The sequence below is a fragment of the Protopterus annectens genome, chromosome 1.part0 (genome assembly GCF_019279795.1).
Source record: "Protopterus annectens isolate FY-2018-M chromosome 1.part0, PAN1.0, whole genome shotgun sequence".
In the NCBI taxonomy this organism is placed as follows: Eukaryota; Metazoa; Chordata; order Ceratodontiformes; family Protopteridae; genus Protopterus; species Protopterus annectens.
Genome location: NC_056725.1, coordinates 275,284,739 through 275,312,338, shown reverse-complemented (window position 1 = coordinate 275,312,338; position 27,600 = coordinate 275,284,739).

Here is a 27,600-nt window from a genome sequence, read left to right as displayed (position 1 = left end):
CCTTGAGATTGATGGAAATGAAAGAAATGAAATACTTCATTAATTTACATTCCACAATTACATTTTTTACTCATTTACTTTGCACTTATTTTAATTGTACCAGGGGAAGTATTCTTATGTAAAATAAGTAAACATTTTAAAAAATAACCATCTTTCTTCTTTGATTTAGTTGATGCCTGACTGGCTATATACTTCACATGCCTTGCTGTCAGTCTCTCTTTTATTATACATACTTTAAATAATTTTATTTTTCAATTGAATACCGAGAGCTGGAGTAAACTTCAGCTTACACATGAATCTGAAATTCATATAGTAGGCACTGGGGAATGATTGGGTGAATAAAATCACATGCTTATGAAACTGTAATCCTGTCTTGGGTAGCTAAGAGAAGCAAGCTATCCAATCACATGTGAGAACAATGAGTATGTTACTGCAGATAATTTTATTTAATTGGTATGTCAGTCAGCCTATAGTGCTTTTTTTCCATCAGAAGCTCAGCACAACCCAAATGACCCTCATAACAACTCCACTTTTACTGGCAAATTATGGCAGAAGGGGGACAAAAGCAAGCTTAGCAGTTTACATTCCAGTCAAAAATTATACATTTTGCAGGACTGTTTAACAAAACTATCCTAAAGACTTCAAAAATGTACTTTTTCATATTGACAATTTCAGTCTCATGAATGCATGCTCAGTTCAAGTGTAATCTGACAGGTGTGTATGAATCACTAAGAAGCTATTATGAGGTACTCCATTTTAAATTTGATAAAATTTGGTAACACAAGGCAATGTGGGAAAATTGTAAATAAATGAATAATATTTAGTAAAAGATGAAACCAATATAGCCCAGTAGCACCAGTCATCCTAAATTATATCTCCTGTTTGAACGCTGGTAAAAGATTTAACTATGATGGGGTTGTGCATGACCAACTCTGTTCTAGATGGTTGCCTGCAGACTATATACAGCATTCTTCATATACAGGATAGCCTTGCTACTTCAGCAATTTATACATATAGTTCATTTTGTCTTCCTTCCATATAGGCTGGTATCAGATGGTATAAGGCAGCTTATTTTACTACAACACCAAATTCTGATGAGGACAGCTTTCATAGTCCTGTTAAACTTATATAACAATACTGCTTTTGAGATTATGTGTTGATCAAACTTATGAAAAGTATTGTAAGCATTCAGCTTTTAAAAATAGTATGACATTTACTGTTGAGGAGTGTTAAGTCGTCCAGGCTTAATGTAGGTTATGTTTGTGTGTGGCAATACCAAGAGAAAAAGATTCACTACATCTTTTGCAGAATTTCTTGTTTTTTACCACAGTGAAATATTTAATGAAAATACAATACTATGGAAAAGGAATATGCTAAACAGAGGCTACAGACTGACTCTCCCCAGCATTGTCTGCCACACTAGAAAGATTTTGAAATTAATAGATTTAATGGCTATCCTGGTACTGGATGTGAAACTTCAATACATTTCACTTGCACCGACTTGCTCCATTACTTATTGATTGATTTCATATTGCAGACATAGGACTTCACAGGCTTAGAGTATGGTTTACGTTTGAACTGGCAGCCCTTATGCAGATTCAGAAAGTCAGAAAATCATATTATAATAACACATATGCAAAAGTGCTGTGTGAATACTGAATAGCAATAAGCTTCAGTGACAGAACTATTTTATGCAATGCTTGCCAGCTAGAAATATTAGTAAGACAAAGTGGAGTATGTATGCTCAACTAGTTTGAAGATGCTATGGCAATTTATTTGTAGTACATTGAATTTTTGGTTCAGTTATTATCTTTTGAATACAGCTTTGAAATCAACTGCCTGTTTTTCTCTTAACAAAGAGTGTCTTGCCCATTTCACATCATTACAAAATACGACTTTTTGGGTGTACAACAGCCCTAAATATAGACCTAATGTGGGTGGGAAAGTGGGGGAGGCTGCCCCAAACACAAGCTGTTGGAGGCATAATTGAAAGGTGTCAATGGATTGGGAGTGCAGAACTGGCATTGGTTTGGAAATTAACATTCTTGTTTAAGTTAAGACAGGATATTGTGCTCCATAAAAGAACACTAATACTGCATTTAGCTTCACAGCAGAAGTGCTGAAATATTCCTTCTGTAATTTAACTGTAGCAACCTGCTTTCTACATTTATAGCAAGCAGACTCCATAATGTCAGGGCAGATTAATTCCTTTTTTATTTGTTTCTCAGCTTTGTGAAGTTGAAAAGGAGCTCAATTCAGGAAACTACAAAGGACAGCAGATGACCCAGCTATGGTTCAGCCTACCTCTTTCAAGAAAATGTTTTTTTAGTAGTTTTTTTTTTTTTCATGTTGAAAGTTTAACCAGCGTGTTTCACCTAGTTGAAGCTTAACAAAATTTCTGTTCACCAAAATTGACTGTACAATATATGTTTCAAGTAATCCCTACTGAAAGTAATTAGAAATACATGACAAATAAGATATAAAATATTGGGTGTCAATGCTAAGTTAGACAGGAATGTTCAATGTCATCATCTCCTTTTGTTGGCTGTTGGGCCCTTATCAATCTACATTAGAGCCAAATATATTGAAAGTGATAAGAATGATGTATTATTGTGCAAAACTCGACTCTGTGCTGACAGTATTATAGTATCTTTAGTCAAAGTGTCTTCTTCCATAAGATATGGTTTTGTCTGTAAAATTAGGTAGTGGCCAGGCTGCTTAATTAATTAGTTTACTTATTTGCATTTTCTGTCTGGATAGTCTTGATTGAGCACGATTTATTTTCACAGGAGGCCATAGGATAAAAGCTCCAATACTTTATCTAACAATTAATATTGATTCAAAGCCTGAAGAGTGACATAAAAATGTTCAGAAATAGTAAGGAAAAAGTAAAATTAAGTGATTCCTAATCAGAAAGTAATACCTAATAACAATGCAATGCTGCAAGTATAAGACAAGATACAGTAGTGCCAGAATGGGAATCTATAAATGGATGAAAAAGAAGTTCACGTCTTTTGTAATTTTAAGGACAGAAACTAAGACACAAATGTTGAGGATAAATGTTGCCCCATTTCTTAAACTGAGGGAGATAATGATATTTGATGGACAAACTACTTAACTTGTCTTTTTTTATACAGTCAGACTCAGTTTCTCAGTAATTTGATGTTGCTATCTGGGAGGAGGAAATTTGTCAAGTAAATAGATGAAAATGTGTGATTTCAGGGCATGGCTAAGATGTCAAACAGTTAACAGCTTAATCATTTTGTTCTACCTCAATACAGTTATTTTGACAAGATTTCATATTCTAAAACTAAAGAATTTGCCTTCAACACATTATTTATAGGACAATAAATAAAACAAGAAGGAAAAACAACAAGAAAATTGATTTTTGAAGACATTGATTTATATAATCCTGTCATAAATTTTGTTACAGTTTCAGTTAAGTGCAGTCGTGCGTCACCTTATAGCTTTCTCACAGGAAAATAGGATGAAAAAAGAACTTCAAGCTCTAGTATCCAGTATGCAAGAAGTATCAGTGAAAACAGATAAACTGGAAAGTAAAATGGATGCTATAAAGCAAGAAAACAAAAAACAAATTGATTTGCTAAATTAAATAATAAAGAAACATTCTAACCAGATCCCTTCTGTGGAGGAATCATTAAATGATGTAGATTGCAGACTAAATGAAAATGAAAGCCAAGCTGAATCCCTTGTGAAGCAAAATACTTTATTAACAGAAAAAGTAGATGACCTCGAAAGCAGACTCAGAAGGTACAATTTAAGAATTTATATTGTTCTAGAGGGAGAAGAAGGAAATAATATGTTGCACTTCTTAAATATCTGGCTTCCAAAAGTCTTGGATTTGCCCGAGTCATTTTCTTTTGGTATTGAAAGGGCACGTTGGTCCCTTTCAAATAACTCTTCAATAAACACCCCACCGGTGCCAAGTACTATAATTGCCAAGTTAATTTCAGTGCAAGACAAAGATTTAGTCCTTAGAACAGCATGGCCCAATTCTCAAATTACATTTAATGTATAAGACTGTAAGATCTGACAATGACTACACTTCCTCTGTGATCTCCAGAAGAAAAGATTGTTTAAGAGTCTTAAGAAATCGAATATCAAGGCAAACATTTTATTCCCTGCTAAAATTAAATTTTCCTTGTGGAATGTCAGAAAACGTTCAACTCTTTAGGTGAAGCTCTTGACTTTGTGTAGAAAAACAAACTCTTAGATAAACAAGAAGAAATGGATTGATCCACAGCTTGTTAAAGAGACATGCAACCAGAAATGGATGGTCAACAAAAGAAAATAAGAAGAAAAAATTAAAAGGAAAAGAAGCAGGTGACTATTTATGTAATCTTTTTTTGATTTACTACAATTTTGGCAAAGTTTATTTTAGAATAAGTATAGATTACCTCAGTAGTTTAAAGGATACAAAGAAATTAAGGTAATCTTTTTCTTCTTATATTTAAATATGAAATCACTTCATGCAGAATGTTTATAAATAACATATCAACACATGCGTATAGAATAACATAATATAGATCCAAAATATAATGCAAGTTATTACCTGTCTTTACTATTTACTATAATTTAAACAAGTTACTCATTGAAAATTGCTTTTGAATATTGTGGTGCTTGTTTTTGTTGGGGGCAATGGAGGAGAGTATTTTTGGTGTAAGAGTAAGCCTTTTATTTATTTTTTTTTTTTTGAAAAGCTTTTGTTTGTGAGAAGTGTTCCAAAAATGACATATTTGTTTTTTATTTTGTTTGCAGCAGATTGGTAGCTGATACAGTATAGCTGCATACATTACAGTTTGTGGTTTTATATTACATGATAATTTTTTAGTATCCTTAATGGTTTGTCTCGTGTTTTGGTGATTGTGAACAAGTGCAAAGTCCCTTCAGTAGCTAAAACAGTTTCTTGGCTTGTAAATTTAAATTTTATCTCAGTTGAAGAGGTGGAATGGATCTGCAAGATGATTGCATCTGGTAGAGAAGACATGCAATTGTGCAAAGAGACAGAAGAGACCACAGCTTTAAAATGACCTTTGAACTTAACAAAAAGTATTTATATGGGATCCTGCAATGGAATAACATAAACGTTTGCTCTATAGATGATGTCCGTTCTTCTATTGGCATTCAGGATATTCCTTTGATAGATGTTTTTGAAGTGAAGTAGTATTGAGTAAGATATGGTAATTTTAAAAGGTTATATATTGCATATTAATCAAAGCTGTAAGTAGCATTATTTGACAGAAGCAGATTGCAAGCAGCTAAGTTGCAAGTTTTAACACAGTGCCTGTAGTAATGCATAATAACAAGTTACTGCATTAAAAACATAACAATTATTTATAATATATGTGTTTTTTCAATGGTTTTCAGATGAGTACTTTTAATTAATACTGTTTTTTTTTGTTGGTAGCATTTGAGTTTATGTAATTAGATAAAGCTATGATACCTAGTGCAGCTATGGATAGTGTACTATAGATGTATTCAAGCACATGCTCACAGAAAAATGACATTAAGAAGTGAACAGTTAACAGAATTCTCCTTTTTGTTTATTTCAAACTGACAACATGTAATATTCAACTGCTTGTTTATCATATTTTTTATGTCTATATATGAAGTGTCAAGTGAATCATATTGTGGGCAAAACATCTGAAAATGCATTATAATTCTACTTATATTTATAATACTGTATAAAGACAATTTATACAGAATAATTCAGCTTCAACGCATATGTACTAAAATGTTTATTCTTCAAATATTCTTTAATACAATTGACACAGGAGAAGAGACAAAGAGAGAACGAGAGAGAAGGGGGAAAGGTGAAAGAAACATTTTATTTTTTTTTATTATGTGCTTCTAAATAACTAACATTTTTAATAAAAGAAAAGGTCTCATGAATTCAGGTGCTGCAGTTAAATGTTTTTTCATTCTAGCTATAGATCTTTGTGACTATTTCATGAGATATTTTTTCATATTACCATGCATTAAATGCTATTACAAAGATGAGTCAAGTAATTATATATTACTTTATCTAGAAGAATCAGCAATAAGTATAACATTTTGTAAGTTATCTTTGCATATTTAGTAATAACATTCTTATAGTAAGAGGTCATTAGATACTTATAATATATAATGGCTATATAAATTAATCTGTAGGGTCACAAGGATTTTTAGTGAAGTTATAAGATAATGTAAATTTTAGGATAACTCAAAAGGATATGGAAAACTGGAGAATAAACATTGGTTAATAATATATAATTACCACTAGAGAAATATTATCTTTTTGATGTGTTGATATAACTACCTCTAAGTCTTTGTACATACTTATTTTGACTATATTAGTTAATCCTTCTCTTAAGGGTAGTATTTTCCATACTGGTTAAGTAGTAATATAAGTGAAGGAGATGTATGTGTCGTTTGTCAAGAGCCCATCAAGCTTTTGCTGGAAATAAAGGGCAATCATTTATGTGATACTATTAGCCAAGTTCAGACCAAATCTCTTTTATTTACTGAGTTATAGACTTTCTCAACATTGCCTCTAATTTCATTAAGAGAAGTTTCAGTAACAATGGTTCTGAAAATAAGGACTAATCTTTGGATCTAAACTGACATATAAACCAATGTGGTAAAATATTAGATTATTTACTCTGTCATGATGTTCGTTAAGATTATTCTTGTATTCACAATTTAGGGTCTATATTAGAACACTGAACATTCATTATGTCAAGTTTTCTAATATCGAACCCTAGCAATCAAAAATACAAAAACATCGAACATTCGGAATAGCAAATTTTTTCCTAGGGAAAATTCTCTGTTCCAAAACACATACACACAACACAAACACACCAATCAAACAGCAATCCACACACATACACCTAAACTCTTACACCTAACCCTACACTAAACTATACATACACCACTAACTATCCACTTACCTTAACCAAAACCCTAACCCTAAGGTCCATCACTATCGCACAGTCACCTCACCTGCGCCCTAACCCTAACTCACCTACCCTGGCCTAATCCTCACGTCCACACAATCAAACACTTACCTGACCTGTGCCATAACCCTAACTCACCTAACCTGCCCTAACCCACACGTCCACACAATCGCACACTTACCTAAACCCGAGCCGTAACTTTCCACCAGAGCACTGAAAATACTGAAGCAACAGAAATGGACAACTGATTTCTTTCCCTAGGAAAGAATTCGGTTTTCTGTTTCTTTGATATTTTTAGCTATTACTAGTTACATTACAGTCTAGTTATTTTACATAGATTTATTAGGAAACTTGTCTTTATTTAAATTTAATATAGATAAACAAAGTTATCCCATGGATATTAAATACATCTTTATAAATAGATATTAGTAGGAAGTGTTATGTAATTCCATGAAAACATTTTTTAAAGGTTGGGCAAAATAGCGGATAGAGAATTTAAGAAAATGATAGAGGGTAATTTAAATGATTATATCATCAAATCAGGAATTGTGCATTCCATTTTAGGGGTTGTAAATAGTTTGGGTATATCATTATTAAGTATTTTTTTTATTTGTCCATAGCAAAGGGGTCTAAATTTAATTTTTGTCACATTTTTGAAAACCATTGCTTAAATCTGCTAGACTTATCTAAAGTTTAGAAATGACAATATATAAATGTATTTCACTTAATATAAATGGATTATATAGTCCAATGAGAAGAGATGGCTTGTTTAAAGGTCTTAAAATCAACAAAGCTGATATAGTGTCTCTATAAGAAACACACCTATTAAAGAAAGATATTGAGAAGTTAACATGTAATCATTACTCAATATTGGTGGACTCACATTATAATACCAAAAAGAGAGGTACTATGATATTATGAAAGAAATAATTAACTGTACACAAAGTAATTGGCTTTTATACTGATAAAAATGGTATTATGGCATTAGTTGTACTGAAAATAAATAATAAAAAAATACTTTTATTAATATATATTGGATTCCTGGAATTGATTCCAAAACAGCAAAACAGTATTTAGATGTTGTAGCTCTACATGGAAGAGGTGAGATTTTAATGGCAGGTGATTTTAATTGTATACTTTCAGTAAAGGACACTTCCAATGATAAGAAACCCCAAATTATGGGTACTGCTAAACAGCTAAATAATTTTACTAATATAATAGATCTTAGAGATATTAATAAATTAAAACTGACAAATACTCTAAATTGTACTCATTATTCTTATAGATTTGGCACCCAAATGAATATTGATAAAGTATTCACGACTAGTGGACTATACTCCAAATTAGAAGTATCAAAAACATCCTGTCCTCTGCCTGACCATAATGCCATTACTTTTCAAATTAATTTAAAACTGAATGAACTAATATACTGGCAAAGAATACTAGCATATATAACCAAACATAAATAATTTAAAGAATGGATTATAAAAGAATTGGAATTTTTTATGGATAGTAATAACAATGGTGAAGTTTCTAATGTTATATTGTGGGATACCTTAAAGACATACATGTATGGTAGAATAAAGAGTTGTACTTATCAAAAAGAAAGGAATGGGATAATGAATTAAAAGTGCTTCTAACAAAGATTGACAATTTAAAATTAAAATGAAAACCCCATGATAAAGATATGGACACAGAATTAAAAACATTAAATCAAAATTACATGGAAATATTAAATCATAAAATTGCAATAAACTTAGAGAAGCTCAGGTTACAAACTTATACAGTAAATACTAAAAAATGTATTTAATTAATTAATTAATTGATTTATTTATTTATTTACAGTTTGATGATTGGGGAAGTCCTCTGGGCCAAGCAGAGCCCATTCTCATAGAGGCCCAGGGAGAAAAGCTCCAAAAGCAGTTAACAGAATATAACATAAGTAAAGTATGGAATATACAGTATAGAAAACCATACATACGCAATTTAAAATACAAACACAAAATCAGGGAGTATATGTTTAAAAATATAAATGTTAAAATACAGATAAAGTCAAAAGTAATACAGATAATATACTTAAAAGTACAAGTGATAAAGTGTTTCTACACATTTATGATTTGTTCTAACAATAATGTTAGTGATCAGATGTGATAGTAGATGATTATCACCCCAAAGGTCATGTAACTTATAAAAATTCTGTTATTGAACCAATAGCAGTGGCCCCTTCTAACAGTTTTTCAAATGCATATATAACAGTTCAGAAGGGAGCATCTTTATTACATAATAGCATTACAGACAAATATAATGAATTTTCAGATTAGTTATATCACTTTAATACATTTGTGGGCAGATCTTTTTTTCTTTTAAATAAGACAAAATGCATAACTAAAGGACAGACTTCAGTAACAAACGTTATCCTAAGGTTCTTTAAAGGACTGGATCTTCATGTTAGAGAAAAAATGTATAAAATTAAATCACTGCAAATTGAAAATGCTTATTTGTCTCATTGTTTACAATTAAAAATAGTACCTCGGGGGTTAATGATGTTTAAATTTCCATTTGGAATAGATTATAATAAAGCTGTGTATGAAGAACTGGAGGAAATATTTAATAGGCATAGCTTGGAATTAATCGAGAAAATTATTAAGCTTAATGATGAAAAGCTGTGTCTGTTGTTAAAAGAAGTAAAAAAATTAAACAATGACATTAAAAATGATTTATTGTTTCTTGACTGGGAGAAATTATATAAGAAGCAATTTAGGCTGGTAGAAACTAAAAGTGATAAGATATTCCAAAAGAAACATAAAAAGTTACAAAGGGATATCAAGCAATATAAGGTTAAAAAAGCCTATCCTATTAAACCCAGTCTAGGTAATACTTCAGAAGGAGATAATACAACACAGCACAAAAGAAATTCTTATAAAGATTTTAACTTTTATGCCAAGCCTAATAAAATGTAATGGTTTAATCCATGTCTTTTTTCAGGATCGACTGAGATGGGAGGCATGGGGAGATTCAGCTCATAATCACTCACACCAAAGGAAAATATGGGAGAACAAAAACCAAAGAAAGAACAAGTGGCAGCAAAATAAATCCCAGTAGTTTCTGAGGTTTTATATGATGGTATTATGTGCACTTATAAAGGACACCATATATTTAATTACACCAATAAAACAATCACTAAAAGACACTTTACATTATTTATGAAAGGTATGAAATTCATTCCAAAAAAAAGTTTTGACTTCATAGATTCCATTACAGAGACCAAATTATACATTAGGAAGTTAAATTTAGCTATATGTTTTAAGGAACAGAAGTATAAAATAACTGAAGGTGCTAATAGTCAAATTTTAAGGGAAAAAACACTTTTACCCCCCCATTAAATCCTAGTTTAAATATTTTAGAAAAAGCTATAATAGAAGATATTTATACATTGGATGTTAAAGCTAAAAATAAACATAATTTTTCAAATTTAAACATAGAAGAGAAAACATTGTTTCAACAATTATGTAAAGAAAGGTCAATTAGAGTTATGAGACCTGACAAAGGTAGGGGGACTGTTTTATTTGACTCCTTACAGTAGTCTCAATGTATATTTGAAATGATATATGATACTTCATCTTATTCTATGGCGTCTATCAATGAAATTAACATAAGTCACAAGAGAATAGATATTTTTATAAGAATATTTAATGGATCAAAGAATTTCAGTTGATATATATAATTTTTTGAAGGTTAAAACCCCGGTGGTTGCCACAATCTTTGGTATCCCAAATATCCATAAAAATATAGCTAAATGACCTTTCATGCTAATTGTGGCTGGCCGAGGATCGTAAACCTACCCTTTTGGGGTTTGTGTAGACAGATAATTAAAACCAGCTTATCAGAAAGCTGACCATTTTATAAAGGATTCCTGGGATTTTTAGGAAGACTTAAGGAAGATCTGTGGGCTAAAGATATAATTTTTTTGACTATAGACATAGTAGATCTTTTTACCTCTATACCAATGGATGAAAGGATGGACTTGTTTTATGAGAGTATGTGTAGATACACAGAGTACTTGAATGACAAGATTAATTTGACAGATGATTTTATGGGACTTGTTTTAGATTATAATTACATTTATTTCAAGGGGGAATATTTTAAACAGAAAAAAGGTGTGGCCATGGGTGCCTCTAGTGCCCCAGTTTTTGCTAATATGGTCCTGTTAGAGTGGGAACATAATGTATTTAATAGTGAATTGTATCAATTTATGAAACTATATGTTCGTTTCCTGGACAATATATTTATTTTATGGAAAAGACCAGAAATTAAAATTAATTGTTTTATTGAACATCTTCATAAATCATCCAGTTTTCTGAAATTCACATACATAAGTAATGAAAAGGGATTTAATTATCTTGACACAACTATTCAACATACTATAGATGGGTTTAAATCCAAAATATGTAGGAAACCTACATTCAGTAATTCCTATTTGAATTTCACTAGCTGCTATCCTCTATGTCAAAAGAAAAGTATAGTGAAATGTCAATTTATCTGAGTGGCATGGATGACGTCACACTATGACAATGTGGCTAGAGAGCTAAGAGTGGTACAATAGAGGGAATCCATCTACTATAGTTGAGAATATATTAGTATATGTTAAATATGAATGGGGAAAAAGTATAAACCCCTTTTAGGTTCTGGATTTCAAGACACAGTGATCTCAAGAGGAAAATGGTTACAAAAGAGCTTTTGTAGTCTGCTATGGACCTGCAGCTAATGAGGTTAAGAATACTGTCATATCTAATTGGAATATTTTAAAAAGTAACCCCTCAGTTTATTCTATTCCTGGTCCACATCCTGCATTTGTTTATAAGACTGGTATAAACATTAAGACTAGTTAGGAACAAGAAAATATTAATAAGTTTAAGGAAGGTACGGATAATAAGGGGACACTAAAATGTGTGAGATGTTCACAATGCAGATTCATTATGGAGACAAGGGGAATAAGTTTAGAGAATGATCTTGGTTCAAAAATAAATTTTGTTAAGGATAATTGTCAAACTGGAGGGGTGGTTTACTTGGCTACATGTTTGGGTTGCCCAGCATTCTATGTAGGTAAAACAGAGAGACATCTCTGTGATAGAATTTATGAACAGTAATACCAGATTACATCTGGCAACTCTAACAATGCCTTGTATAAGCACTCTATGAAATGCCCCTGTTTTAAGAACTAAGGGTTTGGTATTCTAGAACATTTTAGGGCAAACCCAAGGGGTGGGGATTTTACATCCCAGTTAGAAGAAAGAGAGATAAAATTGCAATTAAAGTTACATGCCATACAGTCCCCTGGTCTAAATGAGGATGTCTCCCTGTTACCCTTATTAAATAGTAGAACTATTTTATGAAAGTATTGTATTGAAATAGTTTTATGAATCTACAATTTTTAGGTATTAAAATATGGTTATAACTACTATCTATGATATACAATTTTTTGCATATTTCAAATTATATGAATGGTACCTTTACTTTTTTAACTGGCATATTAATTAAGTATGCTATATAAACATATGGAGGTGTTGAACTTATTGATTGAGAAGAAGTCCCAATGTACAGGGACAAAAGCGCTTAATTGGTTTTATTTTTTTAATTTTGCACTTTTAATAAACAGCATTTTTAGAAAAATTACTTGGAGGTCTTGACTTCATTGCCTGACTGCAGTGATTATTTGGACAGTTGGGTCATTTGTGTATCACTGTGATTTCCACACTTTATTTTGTTTTAGTGATAGTAGATGAGATTGAAGGGAGATTTGAAAAAGACAACAGTGTAATTTACTTGGGAAAGGAGCAGGGACCGTCCCAGTTTGTGGTAAGGTAAGAATGGAGGAAAGATTTGAAATTAGTGTTGTTGTGAGTACAGTGGAGGGAGGAGGGAGAGAATTCCATAGTTAAGCTAAGGAGTTTGATAGAAGTAATTGGACAGGAGGGTGAAGGGGTTTATAGATTTTAAGGAGGTATTGCTTTTCAGATCTAAGAGTATGACTGGGGAGGTAAGAGGTTAAGATAGATGAAAGAGAGGGGCAGATGGGAGGTTGGAATATGAGTTTGTGAGCAGTGGTGAATTGAATGAATTTCAGGTAATTTGGAAGCTCAAGCCAGTTTAGGGAGTGAAGAGAATGGCTGTGATGGGTGAATATTTGGACCCTGTACCAAATTTACAGACTTTGTTATAGCATGTTTCCAGTTTTTTTCTTAGGCTGAGTTGGAGATTAGTACATATAGGGGCACCATACATAAGAGAGGGGAGCAGGTAGGAGGAGGCTAGAGTACTTCTGGTAGAAACGGTTAGATAGTGATTTTGTCTATATAGCAGACCTAATTTTTGGTGGGGTTTTTTGTTGATATTATTTTGGATGTGGATATCTAATTTTAAATGTTCATCAATGGTGACTCTGAGTAGTTTGGTGTGAGATACAATATTGATTAGAGTGTTATTGTGGCTTTTATTTTAAAGGAGCTTTTGTCAATGGTGAAAGTTCTCAAATGAGAGAATATTATAATTTTTGTTTTGCTAGCATTGAGAGCAAGATGGTTGTTTAGCATCCAAGTTTCACTATTTGAAAAGGCTGTTTGGGTTTTTTGAAGGAGTTTTGAGGGAGAGTTTGCTGTACAGATGAGTGAAGAATCATCAGCATACTGGATCAGTATAACATTTTCTATGGATTTGTGAAAACTGATAATGAAGTAAGGGGCCAAGAATAAAGCTTTGGGGGATGTCGGAGGGGATTGTTGAGAAAGGATGAAGTGGAATTGTTCCATTTAACAGTTTTAATAGTTGTCTATTGGAGAGATAGCTTGTAAGCCAGGCTATGGAGGAAGGAGAGAAATTGAGGGTGGAAAGTTGAGATAAGAGTAGAGGATGTGAGACTGCATCAAAGACTTTGGAGAGCTCTAAGTAAAGGATGATTAATGGTGTCAAGGAAGGGCAGAAGAAAAGTGGTAGTGCTGTGGCCAGGCATGAAACCATATTGTGTTGGGTTAAGAAGATGATTGTGTGTTAGGTATGGCAAGAGTTGGTGATGAATGCACTTGTTGAGGATTTTAGAAAGTGGTGAGAGAATAGCTATAGGACAGGAGTTAGTAGTGTCTGTGTTATTGCTGCCTTTGTGAAGAGAGGTAACAAAAGGTTTCTTCCAGGCTGAGGGGACATAGGCATCTTGGATGGACCTGTTGATAAGAATGGAAATGGGGGGGGGCAGTGCTGTCTGCATCTATCTAAAGGAAGCATGGGGGCAGAATATCAGGAGCATAAGAGGAAGGCTTTAGTTTAAGGACAGTTTTTTTATGCTGCTTGTGGGGATAGGTTTAACACAGAAAGGTGGAGTGTCAGAGGGAAAAACAGTGGATGTGGGACTATGAAAGGGAGAGATGATGGGAAAGTTTGCAGTTAGTTTGGCTATGCAGTCAACAAAAAAGGTGTTGAAATTAAATGCAATTTCATGGTCTGGGGTGTTTGGGTTAGGGCATGGACTGTCTTTTCTGCCAGGGTTTAGAAGGGAGGAAATGCAATTCCAGAACTTTTTTGGGTTAGAATTAGGATGTTCTTATTGGAGGTTGCAGTAATATGTCTGATGGTATTTAGTTATTAGTTTCTTCACTGAGTTGTTGAGTTGTTTGAATTTGATTAGAGAGTTTGTTAACTTATATTTTGGTATTGCTTCCATTTGTCTCTTAGGTGCATTAGTTTTCTGGTTTCTTTAAATAGCCAGGGAATGGTTTTGGCTTTGATTCTTTTTATTCTAAGAGTGGCTAGGCTGTTTAGTAAGTCTAGGACGTTTTTTGAAGTAATTAGTTGCACTGTCCAGAGGCAGAGTCTTTAAGGGGTCCCAATTCATTTTTTTCAGACAGTCGGAAAACATCTGTGGTTTGAAGTTAGTGAAATTACAAATTTGAATGTATTGATGTTGTATATGGACAGAGGAGGCACACTGGAGGATCTAAGCTAGTAAGTGGTCACTAAAGGGGTCAGGTATAATTCTGCTCTTTGAGATTAGGTTGTGATGAGCTGCTCAGATCCAATCTAGTGTAGTGCCAGAGGATCAGTCTTTACTGGGTCTGGTAGGGTAGTTTATTAGCTGGGAGAAGTTAGATTAATTGTTTGGCTCAGAGATTTTGAGGAGATGGGGGCTCAGTTGATGTTTACAATGCCAAGGATGAATGTTTCCTTTTTGATGTTGGAAGAGAACTATGAGAGAATGTCTTCAAGGATGGGGATGTTTTCACCAGGGGGAACGTAGATGACAGCTATACATAAAGATGTATGTTTGTTGATTTTTAGGAAGGCTATGGATAGTTCAGCAGGAGAGAATTTAGGAATGGGTTTAGAGTATGGAATGCCTGTTAGAGAAGAGGGGTAAATTATGGATTCCCCTCCTCCTTTCTTATTAGGTCTGTCATTCCATATGATTTGGTAGATAGGATGAAGAATTCTAGTATCTTTGATATGAGGTTTGAGCCAGGTTTCTGAGACAATTAATATGTTGGGATGGTTACATGACAGCCAGGCATGTAAGTTGGATATTTTATTACAAATACTTTGGGTATTGATTGTAGCTAGGTAGATGGTTTTGGGGGAGGATGATTGTGGCTATATAGAGGAGTAGATGTTGGTGAAGATAGTGGGACCTGGATTGGGATGGATATGCAGAGAATAGCAATAAGATCAAGTAATATTAATCATATTAAATAAATTATGAATTTAGCAAATAAAAAGACTAAAAGAATAACTAATTTAAAAGAAATTTTGGAAGCTTCCAGAAGGCATTATGAAGAAATGAATAATAAAGATTTAATGTTACATAATACTGATAATTTCTTAAAAGATCATATAAAACAAAATTACAAAAGAACAAAATGATATGTTAGACAAATCTATTAATATTAAATAACTAAAAGAACTAATAAAATGATTAAAAAATAATAAGGCTCCTGGTTTAGATTGGTTAATTCCAGAGTTATATAAAATATGCCCAGATAATGTGCTAATGACTCTTATAAATGCTTTTGATGAAGTTAAAAGCTCATTAAATACCCTGCATTCTAGGAAATTATCATCGATTTCCCCAATTTGAAAACAAGATAAAGACCCTAAGTTATGCTCTTTGTACCAACCTATTTCATTATTAAATGTTGACTCCAAAATTTTCATGGCTATTTTCTAAAAGATTAAACAATATAATACCAATTTAATTAGTGGTGATCAAACTGGATTCATATTGGGAAGAACAGTGCATGATAATATCATTAGACTTATTTCCTTAATAGAGTTTGCTAATAAGAATGAAAGAGTTATAAATATTATCCTTACATGTTGATAAGGCATTTGATTCAATTCATTAGTTATATTTACAAAAAGCTATAAAGACATACAATTTTTCATTAAACTTTACAAAATGAATAATGAAATTATATAACACTTTTTCTTTTGTTAAAATTGTTTCTTTTCTTTCCTGTTCATTGAAAATATCAAGGGGGAACAAAACAAGGATGTCCACTATCGCCATTACTCTTTGCTTTATCTAATGAACGTTTCACCACATGTATTAAAAATAATAAGGAAAGGGTTTTCAATAAATGACACATAACTCTAAGATCCAATTATTTGCAGATTATATTTTATTAATTACTAGTAACACTGAATCTTCAATAGGGAATGTTGTTAAGTCGATAAATTACTTTGAAAAAAATTCTGGATTAAATGTACTCATACTAAAACAGAAATAAAGCTAATAAATAAAAAGGTTACATCTAAGTTAAAGAAATACAATGAATTTAATTGTGAAAACAAACAACTTAAATACTTAGGTGTAAATATAAAAACAAATTGGAGAGAAACAGTAGCATTAAATGACAAAAATATTGTTAATGATATCCCAAAACTCATTGAAAATTGGAATATAACCTTTTTCTCGATGAAAGATAGACTCATATTTATAAAAAATTATAATACTACCAAAGATGTTACATACTGCTCAATCATTAATACTATTGCCCCCAAGAAAATCATTAAGAGGTTAAATACAATATTATTAAAATTTTTGTGGCATCCTCAAAAGCCAAGAATATCTTACGATTGGCATACAAAGAGTTGGGAAGAAAATGATATTGGGTTCCCTAATATTGATATTTATATAAAATCTGCTATTTTAAACATTGCAGCTCTTTGGTTAAACCCAACATATAGCTCAAATTGGAAATATCTTCATGAAACAGTTTTAGTATTGAAATAAAGGATAATTTTTCATCTATCTTTAATATAGCTTAGTTGATAATAAAAATATTATTATTTGCATAATGAATGCATTGTTAAATATACATATGGAATTAGACACTTCTTATATATTTTTAAATGGTAATAGAAAGTAGTTATTTAGTTAAACAGTTATTGTTCCTGATTTTCCTATAACTTGTTCCATTGGTTGTTTAGAGTCTTTTAATATGAATACAATAACTAGTCTTGAGAAGAATAATTTAATATTTTGAAATCAGTTTTTGTATGGAAATAACATTAGTAATACAGAAAAACTTTTAGCTAAATATAATGTAAATAAAACAAATTGGCTAGGTAATCAACTCTAAGAGAGTTTAGAAATTGTAGTTTACAATGGGTCTATATTACAATGTAGAAACTCACAGGATTCTGAACATTGTAATATCGAACCCAAATGTTTGAAATAAGAAAATAGCGAAGCCACAGCAAACCGATATTTTTCCCAGGGAAAAAAATTGGTGGGCCATTTTCAGGGCTTTGCTATTTCTTCCACTGTGGTGCGATCTTGGAGTTGGCATATTTAAGTAGGGGGAGTGTGGGGTGCACAGCTCCCCCACATTGGGGGGAGTGGGGGGTGAAGCCCCCCACATTAGTTTAAGTTTAAAGTGTGTTTTTTTTTTTTTGTACTGTTCTGTGTTTTTGTAATTCTTGCATTTTGAACTTCATGGTTCGATATTACATCATTCAAACTCCTGTGAGTTTGACAATGTAATATAGACCTGTTTACAACTACCCATCGTGAAAATTTTAGAACTCTTTTTCTAGATTAATACTATCGATTATAAAAATAAGACATACTTATCAATAATTTATAAAATGCTAAGAACTGAATTCATGAGTTTTGATGAATCTCATTGGGAATATTCAACAAAAGTAAACAAGGAACCTTTTTCAGAGGTTAATAGAAAGCTTTATTTGAAGTCTGTAAACAACTCCACATCATCCATCTATTGAAAAAGTTTTACCTGGAAGTTTCTGCATAGACGTTTTTTAATGCCAAGTAAAATATCTCTTTTCTATAAAAAGAAACTTGAGATGTTGGAGATGTAATACAAACTTAGAAGCAGATTGGGAACATATAGTTCTAAAGTGTCAGAAGGTTGTTTTATTTTGGATTGAGTTCAGAAGTTTTGTTAAAGCCTTGCAGTCAGGCAAATATGATATATCAAGTTCTTTGTTGTTATTTAATGTTCCAGTCCCAGGTCCTATTCCTGAATCTCAAGTGCCTCTCTTATGGTCAATCCTGACTATTGCCAGAAAAGTTATTACTTTAAATTGGAATAGTAATAGATATCTTGCTTTCTCATAATTAATATGTCTAGCAAAATGTGTGTAATAAAGAGTTACAAACCTTACATAACAGAACTATAAATGTCATACATAAGAACTTATCTTGGCAAAATCATAAAGATGTATTAGAGAAATATTAATGTGGTTTCCTGATATTAGATTTTGTTATGGAGTATGCATATATATTTTTTGTAATGATTTATTTATTGTTTACTTGTTTTATTGTATTGTTTATTCAAATTAATAAAAAAAAGTTAAAAAATGTGTGATTTCTAAAACCATAGTAGTTTTAAAAAGGTGCTAGGCCAACAATAAATGATATATCAGGTATTACATCATGCTATGTCCAGAAATAAGTATGTTGCTGATGGTTTCTTAAGGATTTGGAAGAAATTTGTAGAAAGAGAATTCTGGGGTTACCACTGGTCAAGAATTTCAATGTAAAATACAGGCTTTACCAATCACAAATGACATTAGAGGAATGATCATTCTTATCTGACAGTTCAGCTCAAGATTTCTCTGTTCACAGTGCTCTTCTGTTGGGTGTGTTTGTGTTGCAGAGAGAAATGTATGGTTCTAAAGATAGATTTGACAAGGGGAAGTCCTTTTGTATATATTATTCAAAGTACTGCAGCACTAAATTAGTGATCAATGAGTTGCTATCTGATTACAGAGCACAAGATAAGATGAATATTTTCAAAGTTTCTGAATGACTTCCAAGCTGCCTTTTGGAAATATAATTTGTGGAAGAAATGGATATGGATAGTCAAGGAAGATAATGCATACAAAGGTTAAGGGCTATAGGCTAGAAATGTACATTTTGTGACTTCCACACTCACTGTTGGATGACTTTCTCTGAATCTGTTTATCTTCAGTGTCAGGCTGAAGGGTAAGTGAAAAGAATATGATTGGAGTATTGCAGATCATGTGCTAGTGTCCTTTTTTCAATATCCTAGGGTGGATTATTTAATTGATGTTATTTTATCAGTTGCTTATGTACTAGACAGAGTGTATAGGTGTTATGGAGCAAAGTTTATAGCTATTAATGAATTGGACTATGTGGTAAAGAAGATATGCCACTCAGAATTTTCAGAAGATGTTACACATGCCCATAGTCAATAGTTAGTTTCTTTTTTTAATTTTTTTTTAAGAATAATAAATAAAATAATTGCTACAATGATTGTACATGTAAATAATGCTTCAGATGCTGTTGCCACCCTCTCTTTGAGTGTTAAAGTGGTGACAATTCATATTTTAGAAGTCAACGGGGATGCTTTTCTTACTACCAACCAGAGAATACACCTGCCCTTCAAAACCTTCTACAACCATACTCCAGCAAAAGAGCCTTACGGTCTAGAACCAAACCCCTTATGCAAATAACCACAGCCAACAATCATGCTGGAAAAGCCTTCCATTCAAACTACATTGCAAGGATCTGGAATGCACTACCTCAAAACATTGCATCTAACACAGCCTTAACTCAATTTAAAAAAAATGCTAAAAGCTCACTTGTCCAACAAGTGGTTATGTCCATGCACTGCTCCCAATTAAACGGTCTCTCTCAGGTAAGATAATTTACCTCCTGTACATGGACTTTGATGCTCTATACACACACAGGATCCATGACCTCTAATAATTCGGCAGTGCAATATGCTCAGGAAACCATATATTTGCATTTCTAACTAATGGCTCTGTAAAAGCTATTTTAATATTTGTATTAAATCTGTATACTATGTTATAGTCTCACACATGTAGCCCATGTGATGTATTATGTTCTCATAAATCTGTCAATTTGTTTGTATGTATTTTATACTTTAAAGTCTGTCTTTAACTTTTATGTACTATGTGGAGCTTTTCTCCCAGGCCTCCACTGAAAAAAGACGTGTCCAGTCAGACTTTCCCAGTAAACAATTTTCTTATTAGTATGTTCTTTAACACAAAATGAGTCAACACTTTGAATGTATGCTTCTTTAGAGGTGATATGCAGAGTGAAAGCTATACAAAAAATGACCATTATGGTTGACTATTGTGTTGATAAATAAGACAGAAGGATTTTGATTGGAGCTTGCAGTGCAGAAACAAGGAAACTGATTAATAACTCTCTCTCTGCTCATTTTCATTGGATGACTATTCCATACAGTTTATTCTTTATTTATTTCATTCATGTCTCTTAACCTCTTGTAGGCTGCATCTATAGGATGTCAAGCTCTGAATATGACAGTCTATTTAAATGTAAGGAACAAGAACTACTGCAATTATCTAGCAATCTAATGGTAAATAAAATGAAATGCTTACAATATATGATTGCTTTTAGAGTTCTCTGTGATTAAATTAAACAAAATATCACATAATTAAATGTAATGCAATACATATGTTTAAATGAAAACTGAAAAGAACACATAAATGATGACAGACCTCATATTTTTCAAAGAATGTAGTACTTTTGGTTTCAGCTATTACTTTTGCACTTGTTAACTCCAGGAACTGCCTTAAAGGATCAAAATAATATTAGAACCTGGCCTCAAGTATATCATATTTATAATTCAATACAATTTCAGTCATAGTAGAAGAAAACTTCTGTCCAATGTATATAGCAGCAGGTCCTTGAAGGGTTAGTTTTTCAGATAAAGTGAATCCCTGACCTACATATTCTTAAATATATGAGTGAAATTTGTTGCCCTATTTAGATTCCTTGTTAATAAATTACAAACATTGTCATGCATTTCCAAAATTCAAATAAAGGATGGCTGCTGTATTGTGCAATGAGCCCTTTAATTTTATACCGATTGTTGCATTATGACCCAGTGGGTGTATATATAAGACACATGGTATTTAAGTGAGAAATGTATACATTTAATGTTGATGGACTACTTGTCTGTAGCTAAAGACAGATTTATGCAGTATCCCAAGAGATGCCATAATGATGAAGTGAGGCAGGAGTTACACCCTGGGGATTTGCAAGTTATTCAGCTACCATGGCATGCTACTTCATTTAATGTTAATGTATGTATTTAATAATATATGTTGCCTGTGGTGATAGAACAGGAAGTGTAGCTAACACATGACACGGTTTTAATTATGTGAGCCACTTAATATATAACAGTTATTGTTCGTGAATAAATAAATTCTTATACTTGAACCAGAGAAATGTTACTTCTAGTGCACTTATTATTTGTATAGAGCCTGTGGAAGATGCTTATAATGCCATAAACCACACACAGTGTGCTACTGTAGAGCTGTGTTACAATGTGACAGCTTGTTAAAGTACATTTGCTACAAAGACATAGCAGTTTTACATTTTAAACTCAGTAAACATGGGGCATGGCTGTAAACACATATACAATGAAGTGAAAGTACCAAATGGAAGCCAGTGTTTGTTTTAATACATAAGTACATCTGCTTATAGATGATGCAAAATATGTTTAAGTTATAACTTATGCACAAAATAAAAAAGCAACAAAAAGAGATGCGAAAAAGAAGCATGCATTTCTGGAACATAAGTGAATGAATGCCTAACTAAATATATGTCTATATCCTAATTGCACTCCTTCTCCAAACATTAAATTGCAGTTTTGGAACAAAAGCCCATATGTCCAAAATATAATGGTATTTGTTACTGTTAAGCAGTGACAAGTTTTTACCTCCCTACTAGCATGTATTGCATTCCAAACAAGACATAAAGACAAATATTTCACCATAGGGAAACTTGCAACTACAATGGATAAAAAATCAGTAAGGCTTTTGAGAAACATTAGTTAATTGCCACTGTTGTAATTATCTGCCAGTCAGTAAAACAAATAGGAAATCATATTTAATGTATAAATGCTTTTTCCAATAATAACACATAAAGGCCTCACATACACATTTTACCCATTCATATAGCCACAGTCCAATAACTTATTGCAGTTACAGCAATCACACTTGTGAGTTGTGACCTGCCACAATACTAGTATGGACAGCATTCATAAATGCAGTGTAAATGTATTACCACATTAAAATAATGTCTAGCACATTCAAAAGATACCTCTGCTGACTTGTGTGAGGAAACATCAATGAGCTCAGATCATGAAACATCATTATTTAAAAAGGTAATGTGTTTCTTTTTATGTATTGGTGGCTGCACATGTACAAGCAAATACAATAATTACCAGAGATTCAGGAGCAGAATGCAACTCTGCATTCCTCAGAAAGCAAATCCGTCCAGTCAGAACTGTTGTCTTCTTTTCTGGAAGGCTGAACGATAACAACAGAGCCAGACATTAGCACTGAAAATAGTAATCAGTGAAATTCTTGTCTGGAGGACACTTCATGATCGAAATGATGCTTCTACCACCTAATAGAAGTTCAGTTTAATTATGCAGTTAAAGATGTGCAGAGTGCATAACAATGTATTGATGGACTTTGTTTTTGAGTGATAGCAATAAAAAATATTTATTTCTCGAGTAAGCATCTGAACATCACAACCACAAGCCAAATATTTCTTATTGCCTTGCAAAGAATTGAGGAGAAAACAATCCACACAGATTCTTTAAAAATATCTTTGTTATACAGGGATGTAATAAAGAACAAGGGAACAGATATATTTTATGAAGGAAAGAAGAATTTATTGTGTGTCTTTATTTGGGTCATTTTAATACCAAATTTCCTCAATGAATACATATTTCTGCATGTTTAGAAGGCAGTATTTACAAAAGGCAAATACATTCTTTTTGCATTGAATAAGCTCTCTGACATTTATTTATTTGTTTTATTTGAATTTGCTAAATGAGTTGGTGTCCTGATCACAGCTGACTTAGTTCAGTCTTAACCTGCATAATGCAGACAGAAATATATGCAAAATAAGGACATTGCAGTAAGGAGGATATACAAATACAGAGAATGTTTATGCACTGCAGCAAGCACAAGCAATATTATTCAGTCAAAGGACAGTATATAATGCATTAAAGCTATGTTTTATGAATGTATTTCAAATATACTCAATGCATACAGAAGGGAGTGATGTAATAAGGGGCCTAGGAAAGGGTTACAGTATTAGAAGAGCCTTAGTGAGACTCAGTTGAGAGATGAAACCTGTTTAGGGGAAGATGGTACTGATGGAGGAAGAAGATGGTGTCTATGAGCCATGTTTGAAGGCAGTTACATTTTGATTTATTTAAAAGGTGGGATTTCAATGGTGTGCAGAACTTAGTGTATGAGGAGGGAGAGTGTGAGAGCTAATGTTGAGAAGCTGTACCTGGTGTACTGAAGTTTGGAGTGGAAGCATCAAGTCAAGGTTTATTGTGGCTCTGACTGCTGAGATGGCAGGAAGGTATTCCCAGAGAAATTTTAGCTGCCTAGGGGTTAGAGTGTGTTTTGTTGCAGGAAATTAAATAGCAGAAGACATCCTAAGAGTTTACCCTTTTTCTGACCAGAAGCCATTTAATGTTTACCGTCATGTGGCAGTGGTGTTTGAAGAAGAGCATGATGATTCTACATGATTTGTTACCGATCATTTGATTTTTTTTTCCATTTTTTTGATGCATCATCAATTAATGATATATGATACTCTAGATTTCATAGAAAGATGTCTTTACCTATTACAATTCTGGTAGTGGAGCACAGAAAGTTAGATATTTTTCTGGCCAAAAAGAAGTAATGTGTTTAGTGTCTAGTAAAAAAGTAAATTTAATGGAACAAAAAATAGTTAAGAGGCTTAAATAAACCTTATTTAGTTTTGTACAGTGCATGGTTTGTATTTGGGAGAAAAATGTAACAGAAAACACAAAGACACTGGGACACTCTCTTCATTGGGAGTTAAGTTAATAATGTTACATACAGTGCTTAAATATCAGCTTATACCTAGCAATAGAAATAAATAATTTACTTTCAATTGGCTGAAAAATTAGTGAGTGTATAACTTGTGTGCACGTGTGTGTGTGGGAAGATAACAGTTCAACAGACCTTATAATGAGAAAATAAATCACAATGCAATAAATGTACAGGGAGATAAGTTAAATCATAAGAAGGAAGGCAACAATATTCTAATGTATACTTTGTTAGCATGTATAAACATGCAATCTTTGTAATATATGACTGCAGCAATATCCACTTCACTGGTAAAGTGATGTGCTACTATAAAGGCAAGAGAAAAAGATAATTGGGTTAGAATGTATGGAAGTTTTGTGCAGTTCATAGAGAACACAGAATGTGGTTTTGCTAGTGGAAAGATAAGAAAAATAAACAGAGGAGAAAACAATGTATTGCTGTGTCAGTCTAAGGTTCTGACAGATTCCTATGAAGAAAAACAGTTTTGTTATACTGTTAAAATTGTCTAAATACTAAGGCCTTTCTGACTGTTAATTTTTTGAATAGTAGTATTTGGACTAGAATATTTCCTTATGTGAAAACAATTGTTTTCTTGCCATTAGTAAAATACAGGAGCTGAAGTGCAAACCCCAGCAATTTTATAATTATTATTGACCTTGAGATAGTCAGCAATTTTGATTCTGGATGAATCCATCATAAAAAATTATCTGTTATGATGAAAATAGACATTTGTTGCTTTTCAGTACACCTTATTTTTGTCTACTGTTAGTTGCTCACAGGCAAAATTTCTTACGTTTATAGTGTTTCATAAAACCAATCCAGGTTTAAACCAGTGGTCTCAGACTGAACAACTGAATTAGTGTAATCTCCATTGTTTCCCTTTCCAAATGTAGACAGAAATGCCCTTGAAGAACCATAACTATCTTATATGGAAGAGACTGATCTGACTAGGGAAAGTGTGCTGCCACTGAGTCATAAGTCATTTTGGTGTGACTATGTATCTTTGTGTATTCATTTAGTTCTGAGTGGCTGATCTGTCTCGCCTATATATCTCTAGCAATTTCCTGCATTTGTTTAGATAAGTCACATTTTAGAAGAATATGTAAATGGAAACTGTACGTTGAAATTTCCATTCTTAGAAATTATATTGAATGCCATACAAATCATCTGGCATGTTTTTGATCTTGGATGGTTTAAGGGTTAACACAAATAACCAAAATCACAGAAGGTGCAAAAAAGTTACCAATAACAAGAAGAAGTTTAGGACGAAAACGTGTATTGTAATACTGTCAGCATTAAATCAGTGGTTGTTTGCTTTATTAAACTGTTCGCTATTCACCGCTGGGCCCAATATGGTTTAAGGGTTCTCTGTCATTTTGGACTATGTTCTGGTCCAAGTTGGCTTTCTTAAGAAGATTCTTTAGATTTGGAGACTGCTTAAATGACATTAGTGGGATTGCTAGAAAATGTTTCCCAAACTGGAATCCTCACTAAACATAGGTGGGAGGCCACTTGTACATTTTTTTTCTAAACTCTGGATGGTATGTTGTCACTAGTGGGACTTGTCACCAGGGTTGTGGTCTTTGAAATGGAGTAGCTGTTCCCATGGTAGTTATGTTGCCATACCACTTGACTGTCCAGGTTTTCACAGAATGTTCAGGTTTTTGCCACATATTTTTGGTTTGTTCCTTTTTCTGGATTTTTTGTGGCAAATCAGGGAGGCTTGAATTCACTAAATAATGGCAGGCATTTGAGTTTCAGACTTCACATCCTTCAGAAAATGCATGTTAAAACAAAACCTTTTATTCTAGCAACTGTCTACATTTGCAAGAGCAATATTTAAAATTTGTCCCTATTTTTGGGGCTTTGTCCCCCTGCCATTTTGGCTTTGTCCAAATTTTTGTGCTAAAAGACTGAGAGCTAATGTATATTGCTCTGTCTACCGTCCTGTCAAACTTGTAGGCTGACTAACCCTGCGCAACCATGTCTTATTTCAGTTGTGCTAGCTGTGTGTCCCTTTCTGTATCACTAAACAAATGCAGTAATATCAAAGTACTTGACTGTAAACCATTGATTTATTTGTGCTGCTGGGGTGATTACTGATTCTGTGTAGATACATCTGTTTGTCAGTTAGTTTTCTATAGACACATACATGTAACGCCCCATTGTGTACAGAAACCTTAGTGTCAAGGATGGTTGTACTTGAAGTAAAGTACTTCAAGGAAAGTTTAATAGAGGAGTGCATTCTATTCACTCCTAAGTGGAATTCCTCGAGAGAGTCAATGTCATGTGTCCAGATTATAAATAAAATGTCAATGAAAGGATATAAGTGAGTGATCTGTGTGTGCCGTGTTGTAGAAATTCCCTTTCTAGTTTTGCCATAAAGAGGTTTGCATATTGAGGAGCCATTCTGGTGCTCATTGCAGTGCCATAGTCTGAACATATCCCATTAAACTTAAAGTTTGTTATATTTCGGAATACATTATATGAGTAGACCCTTTACGTATGGAGTAAAACAGTCATAACTGTTTTTTTCTCTTGTATTTGAAACACACTGTGATGCAGTAATTGTGTTGAATGTTTATGCTGAGTGTTGTAGCTTCCATTATGCCTAAAACAGTATCAGGTGGTGGATCATAATAACCTGAAAGAATCTGAAGAAAAATAAGTGGTGTTTTGAATATAGTGGCCCCTTTTATTCAGTAGTTATTTTGGAAGTTTCTGCACAGTCCCAGAAATCCCTACTGTGGGGGCTCCTTTGTCTGATACTATTTGTCATTCTGGATTTCCTGGCCTATGGATTTTTGGCAGCATGGCAGCATGTAGAAAACTCCTGGTCTAGACTGATTTGCAATGAAATCAGTTAGTTTGTCCTGGCTGTAATCTGGAAAGGATTCAATATTGTTCTTTAGTTCTTTTGTGTACTGTTGACACGGACCCTCAATCACCTGCCTGTAATAATTGTGATCAGAAGGGTGTCTTTTAGCTTCAGCAATCTGGTCTGAACAGCTCTGGATAACCACTGCAGACCCTTTGTTTGCCTCTTTTATGATGATATTGTGGTTAGATTTAAAGACTTTACTGCCATTCTTTCAGAGTTACAGAGAAAGAGAAAGAGAGAGACAAATTGTAATATTTCTTTGTACATTCAGGATTTAGTGATTAACACTTGTTGAAAGTCAATACAGCTATCTAGCTTTGTGTTGCTTCTACCATCGAGGAGCAAATCTGG